This window comes from Osmerus mordax, chromosome 11, assembly GCF_038355195.1.
Source record: "Osmerus mordax isolate fOsmMor3 chromosome 11, fOsmMor3.pri, whole genome shotgun sequence".
Lineage (NCBI taxonomy): Eukaryota > Metazoa > Chordata > Actinopteri > Osmeriformes > Osmeridae > Osmerus > Osmerus mordax.
In genome coordinates this window covers 1,184,251-1,211,207 of record NC_090060.1, presented here as the reverse complement: position 1 = coordinate 1,211,207, position 26,957 = coordinate 1,184,251, and the positions used below count along the sequence as shown (strand labels likewise).

General features: G+C 49.7%; 11 non-coding genes across 11 annotated transcripts; all 11 read right to left on the bottom strand.

The window, feature by feature from the left end:
• Window positions 1–5,780: 5,780 nt before the first annotated feature.
• Window positions 5,781–5,852, bottom strand: trnaq-cug (transfer RNA glutamine (anticodon CUG)). Its single transcript has one exon. It is a non-coding gene; the product is annotated as a tRNA-Gln (tRNA).
• A 1,128-nt stretch (window positions 5,853–6,980) lies between these two features.
• Window positions 6,981–7,052, bottom strand: trnaq-cug (transfer RNA glutamine (anticodon CUG)). Its single transcript has one exon. It is a non-coding gene; the product is annotated as a tRNA-Gln (tRNA).
• Window positions 7,053–8,180: 1,128 nt separating this feature from the next.
• trnaq-cug (transfer RNA glutamine (anticodon CUG)) lies at window positions 8,181–8,252 on the bottom strand. Its single transcript has one exon. It is a non-coding gene; the product is annotated as a tRNA-Gln (tRNA).
• A 1,128-nt stretch (window positions 8,253–9,380) lies between these two features.
• trnaq-cug (transfer RNA glutamine (anticodon CUG)) lies at window positions 9,381–9,452 on the bottom strand. The gene has a single exon. It is a non-coding gene; the product is annotated as a tRNA-Gln (tRNA).
• A 1,128-nt stretch (window positions 9,453–10,580) lies between these two features.
• On the bottom strand, window positions 10,581–10,652 carry trnaq-cug (transfer RNA glutamine (anticodon CUG)). Its single transcript has one exon. It is a non-coding gene; the product is annotated as a tRNA-Gln (tRNA).
• Window positions 10,653–11,780: 1,128 nt separating this feature from the next.
• Window positions 11,781–11,852, bottom strand: trnaq-cug (transfer RNA glutamine (anticodon CUG)). Its single transcript has one exon. It is a non-coding gene; the product is annotated as a tRNA-Gln (tRNA).
• A 1,128-nt stretch (window positions 11,853–12,980) lies between these two features.
• On the bottom strand, window positions 12,981–13,052 carry trnaq-cug (transfer RNA glutamine (anticodon CUG)). The gene has a single exon. It is a non-coding gene; the product is annotated as a tRNA-Gln (tRNA).
• Window positions 13,053–14,180: 1,128 nt separating this feature from the next.
• On the bottom strand, window positions 14,181–14,252 carry trnaq-cug (transfer RNA glutamine (anticodon CUG)). Its single transcript has one exon. It is a non-coding gene; the product is annotated as a tRNA-Gln (tRNA).
• Window positions 14,253–15,380: 1,128 nt separating this feature from the next.
• trnaq-cug (transfer RNA glutamine (anticodon CUG)) lies at window positions 15,381–15,452 on the bottom strand. The gene has a single exon. It is a non-coding gene; the product is annotated as a tRNA-Gln (tRNA).
• Window positions 15,453–16,580: 1,128 nt separating this feature from the next.
• On the bottom strand, window positions 16,581–16,652 carry trnaq-cug (transfer RNA glutamine (anticodon CUG)). The gene has a single exon. It is a non-coding gene; the product is annotated as a tRNA-Gln (tRNA).
• Window positions 16,653–17,780: 1,128 nt separating this feature from the next.
• trnaq-cug (transfer RNA glutamine (anticodon CUG)) lies at window positions 17,781–17,852 on the bottom strand. Its single transcript has one exon. It is a non-coding gene; the product is annotated as a tRNA-Gln (tRNA).
• Window positions 17,853–26,957: the final 9,105 nt, after the last annotated feature.

The window sequence follows — 26,957 nt, the reverse complement described above, 5'->3', positions numbered from 1 at the left end:
CGCCGTGACAAAGGACCAACAAAGCGACTCACCACCACACGACAACCAACCAGCACTTGTCACCATAGGAATAGTACGCCTCCAACCCTCCAATTCACGTTGTCTGATCAAGTGGGCCTGTGCGGCACTGACAGACCTAACTCTACGCCACAAGAACCCACCATCATCTCCAGCCTTCAAAACCAACTCAGAATCATGTCACGCCACAGCAACCTACCAGCCACTCAACAGCCTTCTAAATCAACGCAAGATCACAGCACAGCAGCAATTTGTAGAAACAACAAAGCGACTCACCACCACACAACAATCAACCAGCACTTGTCACCATAGGGATAGTACGCCTCCAACCCTCCAATTCACGTTGTCTGATCAAGTGGGCCTGTGCGGCACTGACAGACCTAACTCTACGCCACAAGAACCCACCATCATCTCCAGCCTTCAAAACCAACTCAGAATCATGTCACGCCACAGCAACCTACCAGCCACTCAACAGCCTTCCAAATCAACGCAAGATCACAGCACAGCAGCAATTTGTAGGACCAACAAAGCGACTCACCACCACACAACAACCAACCAGCACTTGTCACCATAGGGATAGTACGCCTCCAACCCTCCAATTCACGTTGTCTGATTAAGTGGGCCTGTGCGGCACTGACAGACCTAACTCTACGCCACAAGAACCCACCATCATCTCCAGCCTTCAAAACCAACTCAGAATCATGTCACGCCACAGCAACCTACCAGCCACTCAACAGCCTTCCAAATCAACGCAAGATCACAGCACAGCAGCAATTTGTCACGCCGTGACAAAGGACCAACAAAGCGACTCACCACCACACAACAATCAACCAGCACTTGTCACCATAGGGATAGTACGCCTCCAACCCTCCAATTCACGTTGTCTGATCAAGTGGGCCTGTGGCGGCACTGACAGACCTAACTCTACGCCACAAGAACCCACCATCATCTCCAGCCTTCAAAACCAACTCAGAATCATGTCACGCCACAGCAACCTACCAGCCACTCAACAGCCTTCCAAATCAACGCAAGATCACAGCACAGCAGCAATTTGTAGGACCAACAAAGCGACTCACCACCACACGACAACCAACCAGCACTTGTCACCATAGGGATAGTACGCCTCCAACCCTCCAATTCACGTTGTCTGATCAAGTGGGCCTGTGCGGCACTGACAGACCTAACTCTACGCCACAAGAACCCACCATCATCTCCAGCCTTCAAAACCAACTCAGAATCATGTCACGCCACAGCAACCTACCAGCCACTCAACAGCCTTCCAAATCAACGCAAGATCACAGCACAGCAGCAATTTGTAGGACCAACAAAGCGACTCACCACCACACAACAACCAACCAGCACTTGTCACCATAGGGATAGTACGCCTCCAACCCTCCAATTCACGTTGTCTGATCAAGTGGGCCTGTGCGGCACTGAGAGACCTAACTCTACGCCACAACATGTACATTTATTCATTTAGCAGACGCTTTTTTTGTTGTTTTTTGTCTGATCAAGTGGGCCTGTGCGGCACTGACAGACCTAACTCTACCCCACAAGAACCCACCATCATCTCCAGCCTTCAAAACCAACTCAGAATCATGTCACGCCACAGCAACCTACCAGCCACTCAACAGCCTTCCAAATCAACGCAAGATCACAGCACAGCAGCAATTTGTAGGACCAACAAAGCGACTCACCACCACACAACAACCAACCAGCACTTGTCACCATAGGGATAGTACGCCTCCAACCCTCCAATTCACGTTGTCTGATCAAGTGGGCCTGTGCGGCACTGACAGACCTAACTCTACGCCACAAGAACCCACCATCATCTCCAGCCTTCAAAACCAACTCAGAATCATGTCACGTCACAGCAACCTACCAGCCACTCAACAGCCTTCCAAATCAACGCAAGATCACAGCACAGCAGCAATTTGTAGGACCCACAAAGCAACTCACCACCACACAACAACCAACCAGCACTTGTCACCATAGGGATAGTACGCCTCCAACCCTCCAATTCACGTTGTCTGATCAAGTGGGCCTGTGCGGCACTGACAGACCTAACTCTACGCCACAACATGTACATTTATTCATTTAGCAGACGCTTTTTTTGTTGTTTTTTGTCTGATCAAGTGGGCCTGTGCGGCACTGACAGACCTAACTCTACGCCACAAGAACCCACCATCATCTCCAGCCTTCAAAACCAACTCAGAATCATGTCACGCCACAGCAACCTACCAGCCACTCAACAGCCTTCCAAATCAACGCAAGATCACAGCACAGCAGCAATTTGTAGGACCAACAAAGCGACTCACCACCACACAACAACCAACCAGCACTTGTCACCATAGGGATAGTACGCCTCCAACCCTCCAATTCACGTTGTCTGATCAAGTGGGCCTGTGCGGCACTGACAGACCTAACTCTACGCCACAAGAACCCACCATCATCTCCAGCCTTCAAAACCAACTCAGAATCATGTCACGTCACAGCAACCTACCAGCCACTCAACAGCCTTCCAAATCAACGCAAGATCACAGCACAGCAGCAATTTGTAGGACCCACAAAGCAACTCACCACCACACAACAACCAACCAGCACTTGTCACCATAGGGATAGTACGCCTCCAACCCTCCAATTCACGTTGTCTGATCAAGTGGGCCTGTGCGGCACTGACAGACCTACTTAACTTTGGTGTATTTTGTAATGAGATTTGGTGATAGACAGGGGGCCCTAATAGAGGGCTACTCCTTGTTAAGCCAAGGTGTCACGCCCCACAAAAACCCACCAGCATCTCCAGCCTTCAAAACAAACTGTTGTTCTACCCCCCCTCCCAAACTTTGTTATAGTTCATGTTTTTACACCCCCCCTAAATAATGCATTGATGTTTATTGTGTTACAATCATGTTGTGGTACGTTTCATGTTTTAACGGGAGTCAGGTGGCTGAGCGGTGAGGGAGTCGGGCTAGTAATCCGAAGGTCGCCAGTTCGATTCCCGGTCATGCCAACTGACGTTGTGTCCTTGGGCAAGGCACTTCACCCTACTTGCCTCGGGGGAATGTCCCTGTACTTGCTATAAGTCGCTCTGGATAAGAGCGTCTGCTAAATGACTAAATGTAAATGACTAAATGTAACGTCTGTTGTTTTGTCACCTATTCTATTCAGTAGGTGCGGTGGGCAGCTCTGGAGCAGTGATCAGGCACCACCTCCTGATTTATAGCATATGTTCATTTAGTTACAGTTTGTGTAAATGTTATAAATGTGTATATATTTTGTATCCATCTTGTACACAAGGAGCAGTGAGCAGCTGCAGAGCATTGACCGATGACCAACTCCAGATCCATTTCTGATTCCCACCACTGGTCATTCTGGAAAAGTGTGTACAAGTCTCAATTATCCAGATAAATTAAAGTGCACCAGTTCTCAATGTTCTTGTGATTCACATTGAATATGAGATACAGGTGCTACATGGGCATCAATAATAACCATTTACAACATTTAGGACAGTATTTATAATAATATCATTTAAATGTACCTGTAGTTGTTACAAAATAAACCTGAACTTGTCCACAAGGGATTTCAAGTGTGCTTTTTTAAATACTTATTTGTTTGTGTAAATCTGATACCTTTTGCGGGAGACGTTTAACCCCAAATCTATATGCTGCTTAAAATACTTTTGAAAATCAAATATCCATTTTAGATAGAGTTGTTGCTGGAAATCCCAACCTGGAATACTGGACATAAGTTTTGATGGAATTTTATTTCGAGAAATGTTATACAAATGTCATGTAATAAGGTAAAACATGTTATTTAAATAACATTCCCTTATCATATCACTTTGCTTAATCAAGGCTATCTTTCTGTTGCTTTGGATGAGTAATTTGTATATATGTTGCCTATCAACTGGAAGAAATGTTGGTTGTATGGTTTATTACAAGTTTACAAAATTACATGTCCACTAATGGTTGCTCTCAAGGAATTATAATCCTAGTAACCAGATAACGGGACGAGTTGACCAATAACCTACACACATTTTCTTTTGCTGTCTAAAACCAATGTAAAAACACACTGAATCGTTGATAACAGTTAACACCAGGAGACTATGGGCAGCTGGGGCAGCCGCAAGCACACCCTCACAATTTCCCCAGAAATTGTATCCTCTCTAGTTTTACTTTGTGATGTGAAACACAATTATGATATGTAATGTACAATATTAGCTGATATTATTAAGGAAGTAGGCCCACATCTACTTTTGGAAACGGTAGTCTACTATTTCACTGAAGCATTAGCATCATGACATTAGCCTCTGTTGCCCGGGCAACACATACTATAGTGGTCTATGATGCATCTGTTTTCAATCTTTAAAATAAACATTCCTCACAAATACATTTTCGTTGTAGGATTTATTATGACATTACATTACAAGTAAACGATTTGTGGGTGAAATTATCATTACCTGTGGTTTCAAACCAGTGTTGCTCACTGCAACGCTGTAGCCTACGCGAGACACTACGAAAACATCTACACAGCTGTAGGAAGTCAAACGGCGACAGAACATGTTCGGCACTCCCCTTACTTAAATCAAACTATGGATTCAGAGTCCAGAGTGCTGACCGTTACACCATGTAACCCCACCGTGAGGCAGACGGAAAGACTCACGAAAGAGACTGTGCATCTCTCTGGCTTTTGTAACCCTTTTGTAACCCTTTCTAACCCTCTCGCCTCCCGTCTTAGCGTGACGGCATTCTGGCACGTGACGTCACTTCCCACTCGTCACGGAAGCATTGGTGGTTCAGTGGTAGAGTTCTCGCCTGCCACGCGGGAGGCCCGGGTTCGATTCCCGGCCAATGCACTGCTCTTGCGTGGACCGTCGTTGGCCTTGCTTTCAGTTGATTTGGCCTCTTTGCCGCGCGTAACCTCTTGAGCTAGCACGGCGCTCCAAGTCAGACTACCGTGTCCTCGTTAGTATAGTGGTCAGTATCCCCGCCTGTCACGCGGGAGACCAGGGTTCAATTCCCTGACGGGGAGAAATGCTCTTTTTGCCTAGTGTGGTTCACTGGCATCTCACAGAACTTGATTTGAAGGACACTTTATTTCTGTCAGACATTCGTGTGTTGCAGTAAGATGACCGGGTGGCTATTCGGGACATCCGGCATGGCTCCAAACAAGAATGAGCAAAAACACATTTACAATAGAACAGAAAATGAGTCGTGATCGTATAGTTTTAGGTTTCTCGTCGCTAACACGTGCGGCTATCAGAACCATCGCATCACTCCTCAAATGACTGAAGTTACCTAGACTAGATGAATAACATCATTTAAAGTAGCTAACTTGGCTCTTCTTAACAACATTAAATGAAAAATACGAATATTTGTGTTTGAAACTTGATGAAAGGGGATTCATCCCGAACCTCCCAAGAAGGGGGTTCACCCCGCACCGCTCCACACAAGAATGGGCGAATGCAGCCCCCATCCCACTGTCCCCACACCAACACCATGGTAACACTATTAGGGGGCATGGTTTTACATGTCCCTTTAGCAATAACTGAACAACGCGTATTCTTCAGCGTTACACTTGCACAAAAAAGCGGGACACGTGGAACCGTCTGTCCAGCAGGGGCTGACTTCAACCACGCCCGGATCTGCCAGCAGTTCTTCACAGGACGATGATTGGTCCCAAACCCTGTGTCCTGAGCTGAAGGTTGAAACCAAGCAGCCGCTGTCAAGGGCGGGTTTGGGTTCTCAGATAAATGCTCCTGTAGGTTCCACCGAGATTTGAACTCGGATTGCTGGATTCAGAGTCCAGAGTGCTGACCGTTACACCATGGAACCCCACCGTGAGGCAGACGGAAAGACTCACGAAAGAGACTGTGCATCTCTCTGGCTTTTGTAACCCTTTTGTAACCCTTTCTAACCCTCTCGCCTCCCGTCTTAGCGTGACGGCATTCTGGCACGTGACGTCACGTCCCACTCGTCACGGAAGCATTGGTGGTTCAGTGGTAGAGTTCTCGCCTGCCACGCGGGAGGCCCGGGTTCGATTCCCGGCCAATGCACTGCTCTTGCGTGGACCGTCGTTGGCCTTGCTTTCAGTTGATTTGGCCTCTTTGCCGCGCGTAACCTCTTGAGCTAGCACGGCGCTCCAAGTCAGACTACCGTGTCCTCGTTAGTATAGTGGTCAGTATCCCCGCCTGTCACGCGGGAGACCAGGGTTCAATTCCCTGACGGGGAGAAATGCTCTTTTTGCCTAGTGTGGTTCACTGGCATCTCACAGAACTTGATTTGAAGGACACTTTATTTCTGTCAGACATTCGTGTGTTGCAGTAAGATGACCGGGTGGCTATTCGGGACATCCGGCATGGCTCCAAACAAGAATGAGCAAAAACACATTTACAATAGAACAGAAAATGAGTCGTGATCGTATAGTTTTAGGTTTCTCGTCGCTAACACGTGCGGCTATCAGAACCATCGCATCACTCCTCAAATGACTGAAGTTACCTAGACTAGATGAATAACATCATTTAAAGTAGCTAACTTGGCTCTTCTTAACAACATTAAATGAAAAATACGAATATTTGTGTTTGAAACTTGATGAAAGGGGATTCATCCCGAACCTCCCAAGAAGGGGGTTCACCCCGCACCGCTCCACACAAGAATGGGCGAATGCAGCCCCCATCCCACTGTCCCCACACCAACACCATGGTAACACTATTAGGGGGCATGGTTTTACATGTCCCTTTAGCAATAACTGAACAACGCGTATTCTTCAGCGTTACACTTGCACAAAAAAGCGGGACACGTGGAACCATCTGTCCAGCAGGGGCTGACTTCAACCACGCCCGGATCTGCCAGCAGTTCTTCACAGGACGATGATTGGTCCCAAACCCTGTGTCCTGAGCTGAAGGTTGAAACCAAGCAGCCGCTGTCAAGGGCGGGTTTGGGTTCTCAGATAAATGCTCTTGTAGGTTCCACCGAGATTTGAACTCGGATTGCTGGATTCAGAGTCCAGAGTGCTGACCGTTACACCATGGAACCCCACCGTGAGGCAGACGGAAAGACTCACGAAAGAGACTGTGCATCTCTCTGGCTTTTGTAACCCTTTTGTAACCCTTTCTAACCCTCTCGCCTCCCGTCTTAGCGTGACGGCATTCTGGCACGTGACGTCACGTCCCACTCGTCACGGAAGCATTGGTGGTTCAGTGGTAGAGTTCTCGCCTGCCACGCGGGAGGCCCGGGTTCGATTCCCGGCCAATGCACTGCTCTTGCGTGGACCGTCGTTGGCCTTGCTTTCAGTTGATTTGGCCTCTTTGCCGCGCGTAACCTCTTGAGCTAGCACGGCGCTCCAAGTCAGACTACCGTGTCCTCGTTAGTATAGTGGTCAGTATCCCCGCCTGTCACGCGGGAGACCAGGGTTCAATTCCCTGACGGGGAGAAATGCTCTTTTTGCCTAGTGTGGTTCACTGGCATCTCACAGAACTTGATTTGAAGGACACTTTATTTCTGTCAGACATTCGTGTGTTGCAGTAAGATGACCGGGTGGCTATTCGGGACATCCGGCATGGCTCCAAACAAGAATGAGCAAAAACACATTTACAATAGAACAGAAAATGAGTCGTGATCGTATAGTTTTAGGTTTCTCGTCGCTAACACGTGCGGCTATCAGAACCATCGCATCACTCCTCAAATGACTGAAGTTACCTAGACTAGATGAATAACATCATTTAAAGTAGCTAACTTGGCTCTTCTTAACAACATTAAATGAAAAATACGAATATTTGTGTTTGAAACTTGATGAAAGGGGATTCATCCCGAACCTCCCAAGAAGGGGGTTCACCCCGCACCGCTCCACACAAGAATGGGCGAATGCAGCCCCCATCCCACTGTCCCCACACCAACACCATGGTAACACTATTAGGGGGCATGGTTTTACATGTCCCTTTAGCAATAACTGAACAACGCGTATTCTTCAGCGTTACACTTGCACAAAAAAGCGGGACACGTGGAACCGTCTGTCCAGCAGGGGCTGACTTCAACCACGCCCGGATCTGCCAGCAGTTCTTCACAGGACGATGATTGGTCCCAAACCCTGTGTCCTGAGCTGAAGGTTGAAACCAAGCAGCCGCTGTCAAGGGCGGGTTTGGGTTCTCAGATAAATGCTCCTGTAGGTTCCACCGAGATTTGAACTCGGATTGCTGGATTCAGAGTCCAGAGTGCTGACCGTTACACCATGGAACCCCACCGTGAGGCAGACGGAAAGACTCACGAAAGAGACTGTGCATCTCTCTGGCTTTTGTAACCCTTTTGTAACCCTTTCTAACCCTCTCGCCTCCCGTCTTAGCGTGACGGCATTCTGGCACGTGACGTCACGTCCCACTCGTCACGGAAGCATTGGTGGTTCAGTGGTAGAGTTCTCGCCTGCCACGCGGGAGGCCCGGGTTCGATTCCCGGCCAATGCACTGCTCTTGCGTGGACCGTCGTTGGCCTTGCTTTCAGTTGATTTGGCCTCTTTGCCGCGCGTAACCTCTTGAGCTAGCACGGCGCTCCAAGTCAGACTACCGTGTCCTCGTTAGTATAGTGGTCAGTATCCCCGCCTGTCACGCGGGAGACCAGGGTTCAATTCCCTGACGGGGAGAAATGCTCTTTTTGCCTAGTGTGGTTCACTGGCATCTCACAGAACTTGATTTGAAGGACACTTTATTTCTGTCAGACATTCGTGTGTTGCAGTAAGATGACCGGGTGGCTATTCGGGACATCCGGCATGGCTCCAAACAAGAATGAGCAAAAACACATTTACAATAGAACAGAAAATGAGTCGTGATCGTATAGTTTTAGGTTTCTCGTCGCTAACACGTGCGGCTATCAGAACCATCGCATCACTCCTCAAATGACTGAAGTTACCTAGACTAGATGAATAACATCATTTAAAGTAGCTAACTTGGCTCTTCTTAACAACATTAAATGAAAAATACGAATATTTGTGTTTGAAACTTGATGAAAGGGGATTCATCCCGAACCTCCCAAGAAGGGGGTTCACCCCGCACCGCTCCACACAAGAATGGGCGAATGCAGCCCCCATCCCACTGTCCCCACACCAACACCATGGTAACACTATTAGGGGGCATGGTTTTACATGTCCCTTTAGCAATAACTGAACAACGCGTATTCTTCAGCGTTACACTTGCACAAAAAAGCGGGACACGTGGAACCGTCTGTCCAGCAGGGGCTGACTTCAACCACGCCCGGATCTGCCAGCAGTTCTTCACAGGACGATGATTGGTCCCAAACCCTGTGTCCTGAGCTGAAGGTTGAAACCAAGCAGCCGCTGTCAAGGGCGGGTTTGGGTTCTCAGATAAATGCTCTTGTAGGTTCCACCGAGATTTGAACTCGGATTGCTGGATTCAGAGTCCAGAGTGCTGACCGTTACACCATGGAACCCCACCGTGAGGCAGACGGAAAGACTCACGAAAGAGACTGTGCATCTCTCTGGCTTTTGTAACCCTTTTGTAACCCTTTCTAACCCTCTCGCCTCCCGTCTTAGCGTGACGGCATTCTGGCACGTGACGTCACGTCCCACTCGTCACGGAAGCATTGGTGGTTCAGTGGTAGAGTTCTCGCCTGCCACGCGGGAGGCCCGGGTTCGATTCCCGGCCAATGCACTGCTCTTGCGTGGACCGTCGTTGGCCTTGCTTTCAGTTGATTTGGCCTCTTTGCCGCGCGTAACCTCTTGAGCTAGCACGGCGCTCCAAGTCAGACTACCGTGTCCTCGTTAGTATAGTGGTCAGTATCCCCGCCTGTCACGCGGGAGACCAGGGTTCAATTCCCTGACGGGGAGAAATGCTCTTTTTGCCTAGTGTGGTTCACTGGCATCTCACAGAACTTGATTTGAAGGACACTTTATTTCTGTCAGACATTCGTGTGTTGCAGTAAGATGACCGGGTGGCTATTCGGGACATCCGGCATGGCTCCAAACAAGAATGAGCAAAAACACATTTACAATAGAACAGAAAATGAGTCGTGATCGTATAGTTTTAGGTTTCTCGTCGCTAACACGTGCGGCTATCAGAACCATCGCATCACTCCTCAAATGACTGAAGTTACCTAGACTAGATGAATAACATCATTTAAAGTAGCTAACTTGGCTCTTCTTAACAACATTAAATGAAAAATACGAATATTTGTGTTTGAAACTTGATGAAAGGGGATTCATCCCGAACCTCCCAAGAAGGGGGTTCACCCCGCACCGCTCCACACAAGAATGGGCGAATGCAGCCCCCATCCCACTGTCCCCACACCAACACCATGGTAACACTATTAGGGGGCATGGTTTTACATGTCCCTTTAGCAATAACTGAACAACGCGTATTCTTCAGCGTTACACTTGCACAAAAAAGCGGGACACGTGGAACCGTCTGTCCAGCAGGGGCTGACTTCAACCACGCCCGGATCTGCCAGCAGTTCTTCACAGGACGATGATTGGTCCCAAACCCTGTGTCCTGAGCTGAAGGTTGAAACCAAGCAGCCGCTGTCAAGGGCGGGTTTGGGTTCTCAGATAAATGCTCTTGTAGGTTCCACCGAGATTTGAACTCGGATTGCTGGATTCAGAGTCCAGAGTGCTGACCGTTACACCATGGAACCCCACCGTGAGGCAGACGGAAAGACTCACGAAAGAGACTGTGCATCTCTCTGGCTTTTGTAACCCTTTTGTAACCCTTTCTAACCCTCTCGCCTCCCGTCTTAGCGTGACGGCATTCTGGCACGTGACGTCACGTCCCACTCGTCACGGAAGCATTGGTGGTTCAGTGGTAGAGTTCTCGCCTGCCACGCGGGAGGCCCGGGTTCGATTCCCGGCCAATGCACTGCTCTTGCGTGGACCGTCGTTGGCCTTGCTTTCAGTTGATTTGGCCTCTTTGCCGCGCGTAACCTCTTGAGCTAGCACGGCGCTCCAAGTCAGACTACCGTGTCCTCGTTAGTATAGTGGTCAGTATCCCCGCCTGTCACGCGGGAGACCAGGGTTCAATTCCCTGACGGGGAGAAATGCTCTTTTTGCCTAGTGTGGTTCACTGGCATCTCACAGAACTTGATTTGAAGGACACTTTATTTCTGTCAGACATTCGTGTGTTGCAGTAAGATGACCGGGTGGCTATTCGGGACATCCGGCATGGCTCCAAACAAGAATGAGCAAAAACACATTTACAATAGAACAGAAAATGAGTCGTGATCGTATAGTTTTAGGTTTCTCGTCGCTAACACGTGCGGCTATCAGAACCATCGCATCACTCCTCAAATGACTGAAGTTACCTAGACTAGATGAATAACATCATTTAAAGTAGCTAACTTGGCTCTTCTTAACAACATTAAATGAAAAATACGAATATTTGTGTTTGAAACTTGATGAAAGGGGATTCATCCCGAACCTCCCAAGAAGGGGGTTCACCCCGCACCGCTCCACACAAGAATGGGCGAATGCAGCCCCCATCCCACTGTCCCCACACCAACACCATGGTAACACTATTAGGGGGCATGGTTTTACATGTCCCTTTAGCAATAACTGAACAACGCGTATTCTTCAGCGTTACACTTGCACAAAAAAGCGGGACACGTGGAACCATCTGTCCAGCAGGGGCTGACTTCAACCACGCCCGGATCTGCCAGCAGTTCTTCACAGGACGATGATTGGTCCCAAACCCTGTGTCCTGAGCTGAAGGTTGAAACCAAGCAGCCGCTGTCAAGGGCGGGTTTGGGTTCTCAGATAAATGCTCTTATAGGTTCCACCGAGATTTGAACTCGGATTGCTGGATTCAGAGTCCAGAGTGCTGACCGTTACACCATGGAACCCCACCGTGAGGCAGACGGAAAGACTCACGAAAGAGACTGTGCATCTCTCTGGCTTTTGTAACCCTTTTGTAACCCTTTCTAACCCTCTCGCCTCCCGTCTTAGCGTGACGGCATTCTGGCACGTGACGTCACGTCCCACTCGTCACGGAAGCATTGGTGGTTCAGTGGTAGAGTTCTCGCCTGCCACGCGGGAGGCCCGGGTTCGATTCCCGGCCAATGCACTGCTCTTGCGTGGACCGTCGTTGGCCTTGCTTTCAGTTGATTTGGCCTCTTTGCCGCGCGTAACCTCTTGAGCTAGCACGGCGCTCCAAGTCAGACTACCGTGTCCTCGTTAGTATAGTGGTCAGTATCCCCGCCTGTCACGCGGGAGACCAGGGTTCAATTCCCTGACGGGGAGAAATGCTCTTTTTGCCTAGTGTGGTTCACTGGCATCTCACAGAACTTGATTTGAAGGACACTTTATTTCTGTCAGACATTCGTGTGTTGCAGTAAGATGACCGGGTGGCTATTCGGGACATCCGGCATGGCTCCAAACAAGAATGAGCAAAAACACATTTACAATAGAACAGAAAATGAGTCGTGATCGTATAGTTTTAGGTTTCTCGTCGCTAACACGTGCGGCTATCAGAACCATCGCATCACTCCTCAAATGACTGAAGTTACCTAGACTAGATGAATAACATCATTTAAAGTAGCTAACTTGGCTCTTCTTAACAACATTAAATGAAAAATACGAATATTTGTGTTTGAAACTTGATGAAAGGGGATTCATCCCGAACCTCCCAAGAAGGGGGTTCACCCCGCACCGCTCCACACAAGAATGGGCGAATGCAGCCCCCATCCCACTGTCCCCACACCAACACCATGGTAACACTATTAGGGGGCATGGTTTTACATGTCCCTTTAGCAATAACTGAACAACGCGTATTCTTCAGCGTTACACTTGCACAAAAAAGCGGGACACGTGGAACCGTCTGTCCAGCAGGGGCTGACTTCAACCACGCCCGGATCTGCCAGCAGTTCTTCACAGGACGATGATTGGTCCCAAACCCTGTGTCCTGAGCTGAAGGTTGAAACCAAGCAGCCGCTGTCAAGGGCGGGTTTGGGTTCTCAGATAAATGCTCTTGTAGGTTCCACCGAGATTTGAACTCGGATTGCTGGATTCAGAGTCCAGAGTGCTGACCGTTACACCATGGAACCCCACCGTGAGGCAGACGGAAAGACTCACGAAAGAGACTGTGCATCTCTCTGGCTTTTGTAACCCTTTTGTAACCCTTTCTAACCCTCTCGCCTCCCGTCTTAGCGTGACGGCATTCTGGCACGTGACGTCACGTCCCACTCGTCACGGAAGCATTGGTGGTTCAGTGGTAGAGTTCTCGCCTGCCACGCGGGAGGCCCGGGTTCGATTCCCGGCCAATGCACTGCTCTTGCGTGGACCGTCGTTGGCCTTGCTTTCAGTTGATTTGGCCTCTTTGCCGCGCGTAACCTCTTGAGCTAGCACGGCGCTCCAAGTCAGACTACCGTGTCCTCGTTAGTATAGTGGTCAGTATCCCCGCCTGTCACGCGGGAGACCAGGGTTCAATTCCCTGACGGGGAGAAATGCTCTTTTTGCCTAGTGTGGTTCACTGGCATCTCACAGAACTTGATTTGAAGGACACTTTATTTCTGTCAGACATTCGTGTGTTGCAGTAAGATGACCGGGTGGCTATTCGGGACATCCGGCATGGCTCCAAACAAGAATGAGCAAAAACACATTTACAATAGAACAGAAAATGAGTCGTGATCGTATAGTTTTAGGTTTCTCGTCGCTAACACGTGCGGCTATCAGAACCATCGCATCACTCCTCAAATGACTGAAGTTACCTAGACTAGATGAATAACATCATTTAAAGTAGCTAACTTGGCTCTTCTTAACAACATTAAATGAAAAATACGAATATTTGTGTTTGAAACTTGATGAAAGGGGATTCATCCCGAACCTCCCAAGAAGGGGGTTCACCCCGCACCGCTCCACACAAGAATGGGCGAATGCAGCCCCCATCCCACTGTCCCCACACCAACACCATGGTAACACTATTAGGGGGCATGGTTTTACATGTCCCTTTAGCAATAACTGAACAACGCGTATTCTTCAGCGTTACACTTGCACAAAAAAGCGGGACACGTGGAACCGTCTGTCCAGCAGGGGCTGACTTCAACCACGCCCGGATCTGCCAGCAGTTCTTCACAGGACGATGATTGGTCCCAAACCCTGTGTCCTGAGCTGAAGGTTGAAACCAAGCAGCCGCTGTCAAGGGCGGGTTTGGGTTCTCAGATAAATGCTCCTGTAGGTTCCACCGAGATTTGAACTCGGATTGCTGGATTCAGAGTCCAGAGTGCTGACCGTTACACCATGGAACCCCACCGTGAGGCAGACGGAAAGACTCACGAAAGAGACTGTGCATCTCTCTGGCTTTTGTAACCCTTTTGTAACCCTTTCTAACCCTCTCGCCTCCCGTCTTAGCGTGACGGCATTCTGGCACGTGACGTCACGTCCCACTCGTCACGGAAGCATTGGTGGTTCAGTGGTAGAGTTCTCGCCTGCCACGCGGGAGGCCCGGGTTCGATTCCCGGCCAATGCACTGCTCTTGCGTGGACCGTCGTTGGCCTTGCTTTCAGTTGATTTGGCCTCTTTGCCGCGCGTAACCTCTTGAGCTAGCACGGCGCTCCAAGTCAGACTACCGTGTCCTCGTTAGTATAGTGGTCAGTATCCCCGCCTGTCACGCGGGAGACCAGGGTTCAATTCCCTGACGGGGAGAAATGCTCTTTTTGCCTAGTGTGGTTCACTGGCATCTCACAGAACTTGATTTGAAGGACACTTTATTTCTGTCAGACATTCGTGTGTTGCAGTAAGATGACCGGGTGGCTATTCGGGACATCCGGCATGGCTCCAAACAAGAATGAGCAAAAACACATTTACAATAGAACAGAAAATGAGTCGTGATCGTATAGTTTTAGGTTTCTCGTCGCTAACACGTGCGGCTATCAGAACCATCGCATCACTCCTCAAATGACTGAAGTTACCTAGACTAGATGAATAACATCATTTAAAGTAGCTAACTTGGCTCTTCTTAACAACATTAAATGAAAAATACGAATATTTGTGTTTGAAACTTGATGAAAGGGGATTCATCCCGAACCTCCCAAGAAGGGGGTTCACCCCGCACCGCTCCACACAAGAATGGGCGAATGCAGCCCCCATCCCACTGTCCCCACACCAACACCATGGTAACACTATTAGGGGGCATGGTTTTACATGTCCCTTTAGCAATAACTGAACAACGCGTATTCTTCAGCGTTACACTTGCACAAAAAAGCGGGACACGTGGAACCATCTGTCCAGCAGGGGCTGACTTCAACCACGCCCGGATCTGCCAGCAGTTCTTCACAGGACGATGATTGGTCCCAAACCCTGTGTCCTGAGCTGAAGGTTGAAACCAAGCAGCCGCTGTCAAGGGCGGGTTTGGGTTCTCAGATAAATGCTCCTGTAGGTTCCACCGAGATTTGAACTCGGATTGCTGGATTCAGAGTCCAGAGTGCTGACCGTTACACCATGGAACCCCACCGTGAGGCAGACGGAAAGACTCACGAAAGAGACTGTGCATCTCTCTGGCTTTTGTAACCCTTTTGTAACCCTTTCTAACCCTCTCGCCTCCCGTCTTAGCGTGACGGCATTCTGGCACGTGACGTCACGTCCCACTCGTCACGGAAGCATTGGTGGTTCAGTGGTAGAGTTCTCGCCTGCCACGCGGGAGGCCCGGGTTCGATTCCCGGCCAATGCACTGCTCTTGCGTGGACCGTCGTTGGCCTTGCTTTCAGTTGATTTGGCCTCTTTGCCGCGCGTAACCTCTTGAGCTAGCACGGCGCTCCAAGTCAGACTACCGTGTCCTCGTTAGTATAGTGGTCAGTATCCCCGCCTGTCACGCGGGAGACCAGGGTTCAATTCCCTGACGGGGAGAAATGCTCTTTTTGCCTAGTGTGGTTCACTGGCATCTCACAGAACTTGATTTGAAGGACACTTTATTTCTGTCAGACATTCGTGTGTTGCAGTAAGATGACCGGGTGGCTATTCGGGACATCCGGCATGGCTCCAAACAAGAATGAGCAAAAACACATTTACAATAGAACAGAAAATGAGTCGTGATCGTATAGTTTTAGGTTTCTCGTCGCTAACACGTGCGGCTATCAGAACCATCGCATCACTCCTCAAATGACTGAAGTTACCTAGACTAGATGAATAACATCATTTAAAGTAGCTAACTTGGCTCTTCTTAACAACATTAAATGAAAAATACGAATATTTGTGTTTGAAACTTGATGAAAGGGGATTCATCCCGAACCTCCCAAGAAGGGGGTTCACCCCGCACCGCTCCACACAAGAATGGGCGAATGCAGCCCCCATCCCACTGTCCCCACACCAACACCATGGTAACACTATTAGGGGGCATGGTTTTACATGTCCCTTTAGCAATAACTGAACAACGCGTATTCTTCAGCGTTACACTTGCACAAAAAAGCGGGACACGTGGAACCGTCTGTCCAGCAGGGGCTGACTTCAACCACGCCCGGATCTGCCAGCAGTTCTTCACAGGACGATGATTGGTCCCAAACCCTGTGTCCTGAGCTGAAGGTTGAAACCAAGCAGCCGCTGTCAAGGGCGGGTTTGGGTTCTCAGATAAATGCTCCTGTAGGTTCCACCGAGATTTGAACTCGGATTGCTGGATTCAGAGTCCAGAGTGCTGACCGTTACACCATGGAACCCCACCGTGAGGCAGACGGAAAGACTCACGAAAGAGACTGTGCATCTCTCTGGCTTTTGTAACCCTTTTGTAACCCTTTCTAACCCTCTCGCCTCCCGTCTTAGCGTGACGGCATTCTGGCACGTGACGTCACGTCCCACTCGTCACGGAAGCATTGGTGGTTCAGTGGTAGAGTTCTCGCCTGCCACGCGGGAGGCCCGGGTTCGATTCCCGGCCAATGCACTGCTCTTGCGTGGACCGTCGTTGGCCTTGCTTTCAGTTGATTTGGCCTCTTTGCCGCGCGTAACCTCTTGAGCTAGCACGGCGCTCCAAGTCAGACTACCGTGTCCTCGTTAGTATAGTGGTCAGTATCCCCGCCTGTCACGCGGGAGACCAGGGTTCAATTCCCTGACGGGGAGAAATGCTCTTTTTGCCTAGTGTGGTTCACTGGCATCTCACAGAACTTGATTTGAAGGACACTTTATTTCTGTCAGACATTCGTGTGTTGCAGTAAGATGACCGGGTGGCTATTCGGGACATCCGGCATGGCTCCAAACAAGAATGAGCAAAAACACATTTACAATAGAACAGAAAATGAGTCGTGATCGTATAGTTTTAGGTTTCTCGTCGCTAACACGTGCGGCTATCAGAACCATCGCATCACTCCTCAAATGACTGAAGTTACCTAGACTAGATGAATAACATCATTTAAAGTAGCTAACTTGGCTCTTCTTAACAACATTAAATGAAAAATACGAATATTTGTGTTTGAAACTTGATGAAAGGGGATTCATCCCGAACCTCCCAAGAAGGGGGTTCACCCCGCACCGCTCCACACAAGAATGGGCGAATGCAGCCCCCATCCCACTGTCCCCACACCAACACCATGGTAACACTATTAGGGGGCATGGTTTTACATGTCCCTTTAGCAATAACTGAACAACGCGTATTCTTCAGCGTTACACTTGCACAAAAAAGCGGGACACGTGGAACCGTCTGTCCAGCAGGGGCTGACTTCAACCACGCCCGGATCTGCCAGCAGTTCTTCACAGGACGATGATTGGTCCCAAACCCTGTGTCCTGAGCTGAAGGTTGAAACCAAGCAGCCGCTGTCAAGGGCGGGTTTGGGTTCTCAGATAAATGCTCCTGTAGGTTCCACCGAGATTTGAACTCGGATTGCTGGATTCAGAGTCCAGAGTGCTGACCGTTACACCATGGAACCCCACCGTGAGGCAGACGGAAAGACTCACGAAAGAGACTGTGCATCTCTCTGGCTTTTGTAACCCTTTTGTAACCCTTTCTAACCCTCTCGCCTCCCGTCTTAGCGTGACGGCATTCTGGCACGTGACGTCACGTCCCACTCGTCACGGAAGCATTGGTGGTTCAGTGGTAGAGTTCTCGCCTGCCACGCGGGAGGCCCGGGTTCGATTCCCGGCCAATGCACTGCTCTTGCGTGGACCGTCGTTGGCCTTGCTTTCAGTTGATTTGGCCTCTTTGCCGCGCGTAACCTCTTGAGCTAGCACGGCGCTCCAAGTCAGACTACCGTGTCCTCGTTAGTATAGTGGTCAGTATCCCCGCCTGTCACGCGGGAGACCAGGGTTCAATTCCCTGACGGGGAGAAATGCTCTTTTTGCCTAGTGTGGTTCACTGGCATCTCACAGAACTTGATTTGAAGGACACTTTATTTCTGTCAGACATTCGTGTGTTGCAGTAAGATGACCGGGTGGCTATTCGGGACATCCGGCATGGCTCCAAACAAGAATGAGCAAAAACACATTTACAATAGAACAGAAAATGAGTCGTGATCGTATAGTTTTAGGTTTCTCGTCGCTAACACGTGCGGCTATCAGAACCATCGCATCACTCCTCAAATGACTGAAGTTACCTAGACTAGATGAATAACATCATTTAAAGTAGCTAACTTGGCTCTTCTTAACAACATTAAATGAAAAATACGAATATTTGTGTTTGAAACTTGATGAAAGGGGATTCATCCCGAACCTCCCAAGAAGGGGGTTCACCCCGCACCGCTCCACACAAGAATGGGCGAATGCAGCCCCCATCCCACTGTCCCCACACCAACACCATGGTAACACTATTAGGGGGCATGGTTTTACATGTCCCTTTAGCAATAACTGAACAACGCGTATTCTTCAGCGTTACACTTGCACAAAAAAGCGGGACACGTGGAACCGTCTGTCCAGCAGGGGCTGACTTCAACCACGCCCGGATCTGCCAGCAGTTCTTCACAGGACGATGATTGGTCCCAAACCCTGTGTCCTGAGCTGAAGGTTGAAACCAAGCAGCCGCTGTCAAGGGCGGGTTTGGGTTCTCAGATAAATGCTCCTGTAGGTTCCACCGAGATTTGAACTCGGATTGCTGGATTCAGAGTCCAGAGTGCTGACCGTTACACCATGGAACCCCACCGTGAGGCAGACGGAAAGACTCACGAAAGAGACTGTGCATCTCTCTGGCTTTTGTAACCCTTTTGTAACCCTTTCTAACCCTCTCGCCTCCCGTCTTAGCGTGACGGCATTCTGGCACGTGACGTCACGTCCCACTCGTCACGGAAGCATTGGTGGTTCAGTGGTAGAGTTCTCGCCTGCCACGCGGGAGGCCCGGGTTCGATTCCCGGCCAATGCACTGCTCTTGCGTGGACCGTCGTTGGCCTTGCTTTCAGTTGATTTGGCCTCTTTGCCGCGCGTAACCTCTTGAGCTAGCACGGCGCTCCAAGTCAGACTACCGTGTCCTCGTTAGTATAGTGGTCAGTATCCCCGCCTGTCACGCGGGAGACCAGGGTTCAATTCCCTGACGGGGAGAAATGCTCTTTTTGCCTAGTGTGGTTCACTGGCATCTCACAGAACTTGATTTGAAGGACACTTTATTTCTGTCAGACATTCGTGTGTTGCAGTAAGATGACCGGGTGGCTATTCGGGACATCCGGCATGGCTCCAAACAAGAATGAGCAAAAACACATTTACAATAGAACAGAAAATGAGTCGTGATCGTATAGTTTTAGGTTTCTCGTCGCTAACACGTGCGGCTATCAGAACCATCGCATCACTCCTCAAATGACTGAAGTTACCTAGACTAGATGAATAACATCATTTAAAGTAGCTAACTTGGCTCTTCTTAACAACATTAAATGAAAAATACGAATATTTGTGTTTGAAACTTGATGAAAGGGGATTCATCCCGAACCTCCCAAGAAGGGGGTTCACCCCGCACCGCTCCACACAAGAATGGGCGAATGCAGCCCCCATCCCACTGTCCCCACACCAACACCATGGTAACACTATTAGGGGGCATGGTTTTACATGTCCCTTTAGCAATAACTGAACAACGCGTATTCTTCAGCGTTACACTTGCACAAAAAAGCGGGACACGTGGAACCGTCTGTCCAGCAGGGGCTGACTTCAACCACGCCCGGATCTGCCAGCAGTTCTTCACAGGACGATGATTGGTCCCAAACCCTGTGTCCTGAGCTGAAGGTTGAAACCAAGCAGCCGCTGTCAAGGGCGGGTTTGGGTTCTCAGATAAATGCTCTTGTAGGTTCCACCGAGATTTGAACTCGGATTGCTGGATTCAGAGTCCAGAGTGCTGACCGTTACACCATGGAACCCCACCGTGAGGCAGACGGAAAGACTCACGAAAGAGACTGTGCATCTCTCTGGCTTTTGTAACCCTTTTGTAACCCTTTCTAACCCTCTCGCCTCCCGTCTTAGCGTGACGGCATTCTGGCACGTGACGTCACGTCCCACTCGTCACGGAAGCATTGGTGGTTCAGTGGTAGAGTTCTCGCCTGCCACGCGGGAGGCCCGGGTTCGATTCCCGGCCAATGCACTGCTCTTGCGTGGACCGTCGTTGGCCTTGCTTTCAGTTGATTTGGCCTCTTTGCCGCGCGTAACCTCTTGAGCTAGCACGGCGCTCCAAGTCAGACTACCGTGTCCTCGTTAGTATAGTGGTCAGTATCCCCGCCTGTCACGCGGGAGACCAGGGTTCAATTCCCTGACGGGGAGAAATGCTCTTTTTGCCTAGTGTGGTTCACTGGCATCTCACAGAACTTGATTTGAAGGACACTTTATTTCTGTCAGACATTCGTGTGTTGCAGTAAGATGACCGGGTGGCTATTCGGGACATCCGGCATGGCTCCAAACAAGAATGAGCAAAAACACATTTACAATAGAACAGAAAATGAGTCGTGATCGTATAGTTTTAGGTTTCTCGTCGCTAACACGTGCGGCTATCAGAACCATCGCATCACTCCTCAAATGACTGAAGTTACCTAGACTAGATGAATAACATCATTTAAAGTAGCTAACTTGGCTCTTCTTAACAACATTAAATGAAAAATACGAATATTTGTGTTTGAAACTTGATGAAAGGGGATTCATCCCGAACCTCCCAAGAAGGGGGTTCACCCCGCACCGCTCCACACAAGAATGGGCGAATGCAGCCCCCATCCCACTGTCCCCACACCAACACCATGGTAACACTATTAGGGGGCATGGTTTTACATGTCCCTTTAGCAATAACTGAACAACGCGTATTCTTCAGCGTTACACTTGCACAAAAAAGCGGGACACGTGGAACCGTCTGTCCAGCAGGGGCTGACTTCAACCACGCCCGGATCTGCCAGCAGTTCTTCACAGGACGATGATTGGTCCCAAACCCTGTGTCCTGAGCTGAAGGTTGAAACCAAGCAGCCGCTGTCAAGGGCGGGTTTGGGTTCTCAGATAAATGCTCTTGTAGGTTCCACCGAGATTTGAACTCGGATTGCTGGATTCAGAGTCCAGAGTGCTGACCGTTACACCATGGAACCCCACCGTGAGGCAGACGGAAAGACTCACGAAAGAGACTGTGCATCTCTCTGGCTTTTGTAACCCTTTTGTAACCCTTTCTAACCCTCTCGCCTCCCGTCTTAGCGTGACGGCATTCTGGCACGTGACGTCACGTCCCACTCGTCACGGAAGCATTGGTGGTTCAGTGGTAGAGTTCTCGCCTGCCACGCGGGAGGCCCGGGTTCGATTCCCGGCCAATGCACTGCTCTTGCGTGGACCGTCGTTGGCCTTGCTTTCAGTTGATTTGGCCTCTTTGCCGCGCGTAACCTCTTGAGCTAGCACGGCGCTCCAAGTCAGACTACCGTGTCCTCGTTAGTATAGTGGTCAGTATCCCCGCCTGTCACGCGGGAGACCAGGGTTCAATTCCCTGACGGGGAGAAATGCTCTTTTTGCCTAGTGTGGTTCACTGGCATCTCACAGAACTTGATTTGAAGGACACTTTATTTCTGTCAGACATTCGTGTGTTGCAGTAAGATGACCGGGTGGCTATTCGGGACATCCGGCATGGCTCCAAACAAGAATGAGCAAAAACACATTTACAATAGAACAGAAAATGAGTCGTGATCGTATAGTTTTAGGTTTCTCGTCGCTAACACGTGCGGCTATCAGAACCATCGCATCACTCCTCAAATGACTGAAGTTACCTAGACTAGATGAATAACATCATTTAAAGTAGCTAACTTGGCTCTTCTTAACAACATTAAATGAAAAATACGAATATTTGTGTTTGAAACTTGATGAAAGGGGATTCATCCCGAACCTCCCAAGAAGGGGGTTCACCCCGCACCGCTCCACACAAGAATGGGCGAATGCAGCCCCCATCCCACTGTCCCCACACCAACACCATGGTAACACTATTAGGGGGCATGGTTTTACATGTCCCTTTAGCAATAACTGAACAACGCGTATTCTTCAGCGTTACACTTGCACAAAAAAGCGGGACACGTGGAACCGTCTGTCCAGCAGGGGCTGACTTCAACCACGCCCGGATCTGCCAGCAGTTCTTCACAGGACGATGATTGGTCCCAAACCCTGTGTCCTGAGCTGAAGGTTGAAACCAAGCAGCCGCTGTCAAGGGCGGGTTTGGGTTCTCAGATAAATGCTCTTGTAGGTTCCACCGAGATTTGAACTCGGATTGCTGGATTCAGAGTCCAGAGTGCTGACCGTTACACCATGGAACCCCACCGTGAGGCAGACGGAAAGACTCACGAAAGAGACTGTGCATCTCTCTGGCTTTTGTAACCCTTTCTAACCCTCTCGCCTCCCGTCTTAGCGTGACGGCATTCTGGCACGTGACGTCACGTCCCACTCGTCACGGAAGCATTGGTGGTTCAGTGGTAGAGTTCTCGCCTGCCACGCGGGAGGCCCGGGTTCGATTCCCGGCCAATGCACTGCTCTTGCGTGGACCGTCGTTGGCCTTGCTTTCAGTTGATTTGGCCTCTTTGCCGCGCGTAACCTCTTGAGCTAGCACGGCGCTCCAAGTCAGACTACCGTGTCCTCGTTAGTATAGTGGTCAGTATCCCCGCCTGTCACGCGGGAGACCAGGGTTCAATTCCCTGACGGGGAGAAATGCTCTTTTTGCCTAGTGTGGTTCACTGGCATCTCACAGAACTTGATTTGAAGGACACTTTATTTCTGTCAGACATTCGTGTGTTGCAGTAAGATGACCGGGTGGCTATTCGGGACATCCGGCATGGCTCCAAACAAGAATGAGCAAAAACACATTTACAATAGAACAGAAAATGAGTCGTGATCGTATAGTTTTAGGTTTCTCGTCGCTAACACGTGCGGCTATCAGAACCATCGCATCACTCCTCAAATGACTGAAGTTACCTAGACTAGATGAATAACATCATTTAAAGTAGCTAACTTGGCTCTTCTTAACAACATTAAATGAAAAATACGAATATTTGTGTTTGAAACTTGATGAAAGGGGATTCATCCCGAACCTCCCAAGAAGGGGGTTCACCCCGCACCGCTCCACACAAGAATGGGCGAATGCAGCCCCCATCCCACTGTCCCCACACCAACACCATGGTAACACTATTAGGGGGCATGGTTTTACATGTCCCTTTAGCAATAACTGAACAACGCGTATTCTTCAGCGTTACACTTGCACAAAAAAGCGGGACACGTGGAACCGTCTGTCCAGCAGGGGCTGACTTCAACCACGCCCGGATCTGCCAGCAGTTCTTCACAGGACGATGATTGGTCCCAAACCCTGTGTCCTGAGCTGAAGGTTGAAACCAAGCAGCCGCTGTCAAGGGCGGGTTTGGGTTCTCAGATAAATGCTCTTGTAGGTTCCACCGAGATTTGAACTCGGATTGCTGGATTCAGAGTCCAGAGTGCTGACCGTTACACCATGGAACCCCACCGTGAGGCAGACGGAAAGACTCACGAAAGAGACTGTGCATCTCTCTGGCTTTTGTAACCCTTTCTAACCCTCTCGCCTCCCGTCTTAGCGTGACGGCATTCTGGCACGTGACGTCACGTCCCACTCGTCACGGAAGCATTGGTGGTTCAGTGGTAGAGTTCTCGCCTGCCACGCGGGAGGCCCGGGTTCGATTCCCGGCCAATGCACTGCTCTTGCGTGGACCGTCGTTGGCCTTGCTTTCAGTTGATTTGGCCTCTTTGCCGCGCGTAACCTCTTGAGCTAGCACGGCGCTCCAAGTCAGACTACCGTGTCCTCGTTAGTATAGTGGTCAGTATCCCCGCCTGTCACGCGGGAGACCAGGGTTCAATTCCCTGACGGGGAGAAATGCTCTTTTTGCCTAGTGTGGTTCACTGGCATCTCACAGAACTTGATTTGAAGGACACTTTATTTCTGTCAGACATTCGTGTGTTGCAGTAAGATGACCGGGTGGCTATTCGGGACATCCGGCATGGCTCCAAACAAGAATGAGCAAAAACACATTTACAATAGAACAGAAAATGAGTCGTGATCGTATAGTTTTAGGTTTCTCGTCGCTAACACGTGCGGCTATCAGAACCATCGCATCACTCCTCAAATGACTGAAGTTACCTAGACTAGATGAATAACATCATTTAAAGTAGCTAACTTGGCTCTTCTTAACAACATTAAATGAAAAATACGAATATTTGTGTTTGAAACTTGATGAAAGGGGATTCATCCCGAACCTCCCAAGAAGGGGGTTCACCCCGCACCGCTCCACACAAGAATGGGCGAATGCAGCCCCCATCCCACTGTCCCCACACCAACACCATGGTAACACTATTAGGGGGCATGGTTTTACATGTCCCTTTAGCAATAACTGAACAACGCGTATTCTTCAGCGTTACACTTGCACAAAAAAGCGGGACACGTGGAACCGTCTGTCCAGCAGGGGCTGACTTCAACCACGCCCGGATCTGCCAGCAGTTCTTCACAGGACGATGATTGGTCCCAAACCCTGTGTCCTGAGCTGAAGGTTGAAACCAAGCAGCCGCTGTCAAGGGCGGGTTTGGGTTCTCAGATAAATGCTCTTGTAGGTTCCACCGAGATTTGAACTCGGATTGCTGGATTCAGAGTCCAGAGTGCTGACCGTTACACCATGGAACCCCACCGTGAGGCAGACGGAAAGACTCACGAAAGAGACTGTGCATCTCTCTGGCTTTTGTAACCCTTTTGTAACCCTTTCTAACCCTCTCGCCTCCCGTCTTAGCGTGACGGCATTCTGGCACGTGACGTCACGTCCCACTCGTCACGGAAGCATTGGTGGTTCAGTGGTAGAGTTCTCGCCTGCCACGCGGGAGGCCCGGGTTCGATTCCCGGCCAATGCACTGCTCTTGCGTGGACCGTCGTTGGCCTTGCTTTCAGTTGATTTGGCCTCTTTGCCGCGCGTAACCTCTTGAGCTAGCACGGCGCTCCAAGTCAGACTACCGTGTCCTCGTTAGTATAGTGGTCAGTATCCCCGCCTGTCACGCGGGAGACCAGGGTTCAATTCCCTGACGGGGAGAAATGCTCTTTTTGCCTAGTGTGGTTCACTGGCATCTCACAGAACTTGATTTGAAGGACACTTTATTTCTGTCAGACATTCGTGTGTTGCAGTAAGATGACCGGGTGGCTATTCGGGACATCCGGCATGGCTCCAAACAAGAATGAGCAAAAACACATTTACAATAGAACAGAAAATGAGTCGTGATCGTATAGTTTTAGGTTTCTCGTCGCTAACACGTGCGGCTATCAGAACCATCGCATCACTCCTCAAATGACTGAAGTTACCTAGACTAGATGAATAACATCATTTAAAGTAGCTAACTTGGCTCTTCTTAACAACATTAAATGAAAAATACGAATATTTGTGTTTGAAACTTGATGAAAGGGGATTCATCCCGAACCTCCCAAGAAGGGGGTTCACCCCGCACCGCTCCACACAAGAATGGGCGAATGCAGCCCCCATCCCACTGTCCCCACACCAACACCATGGTAACACTATTAGGGGGCATGGTTTTACATGTCCCTTTAGCAATAACTGAACAACGCGTATTCTTCAGCGTTACACTTGCACAAAAAAGCGGGACACGTGGAACCGTCTGTCCAGCAGGGGCTGACTTCAACCACGCCCGGATCTGCCAGCAGTTCTTCACAGGACGATGATTGGTCCCAAACCCTGTGTCCTGAGCTGAAGGTTGAAACCAAGCAGCCGCTGTCAAGGGCGGGTTTGGGTTCTCAGATAAATGCTCTTGTAGGTTCCACCGAGATTTGAACTCGGATTGCTGGATTCAGAGTCCAGAGTGCTGACCGTTACACCATGGAACCCCACCGTGAGGCAGACGGAAAGACTCACGAAAGAGACTGTGCATCTCTCTGGCTTTTGTAACCCTTTCTAACCCTCTCGCCTCCCGTCTTAGCGTGACGGCATTCTGGCACGTGACGTCACGTCCCACTCGTCACGGAAGCATTGGTGGTTCAGTGGTAGAGTTCTCGCCTGCCACGCGGGAGGCCCGGGTTCGATTCCCGGCCAATGCACTGCTCTTGCGTGGACCGTCGTTGGCCTTGCTTTCAGTTGATTTGGCCTCTTTGCCGCGCGTAACCTCTTGAGCTAGCACGGCGCTCCAAGTCAGACTACCGTGTCCTCGTTAGTATAGTGGTCAGTATCCCCGCCTGTCACGCGGGAGACCAGGGTTCAATTCCCTGACGGGGAGAAATGCTCTTTTTGCCTAGTGTGGTTCACTGGCATCTCACAGAACTTGATTTGAAGGACACTTTATTTCTGTCAGACATTCGTGTGTTGCAGTAAGATGACCGGGTGGCTATTCGGGACATCCGGCATGGCTCCAAACAAGAATGAGCAAAAACACATTTACAATAGAACAGAAAATGAGTCGTGATCGTATAGTTTTAGGTTTCTCGTCGCTAACACGTGCGGCTATCAGAACCATCGCATCACTCCTCAAATGACTGAAGTTACCTAGACTAGATGAATAACATCATTTAAAGTAGCTAACTTGGCTCTTCTTAACAACATTAAATGAAAAATACGAAT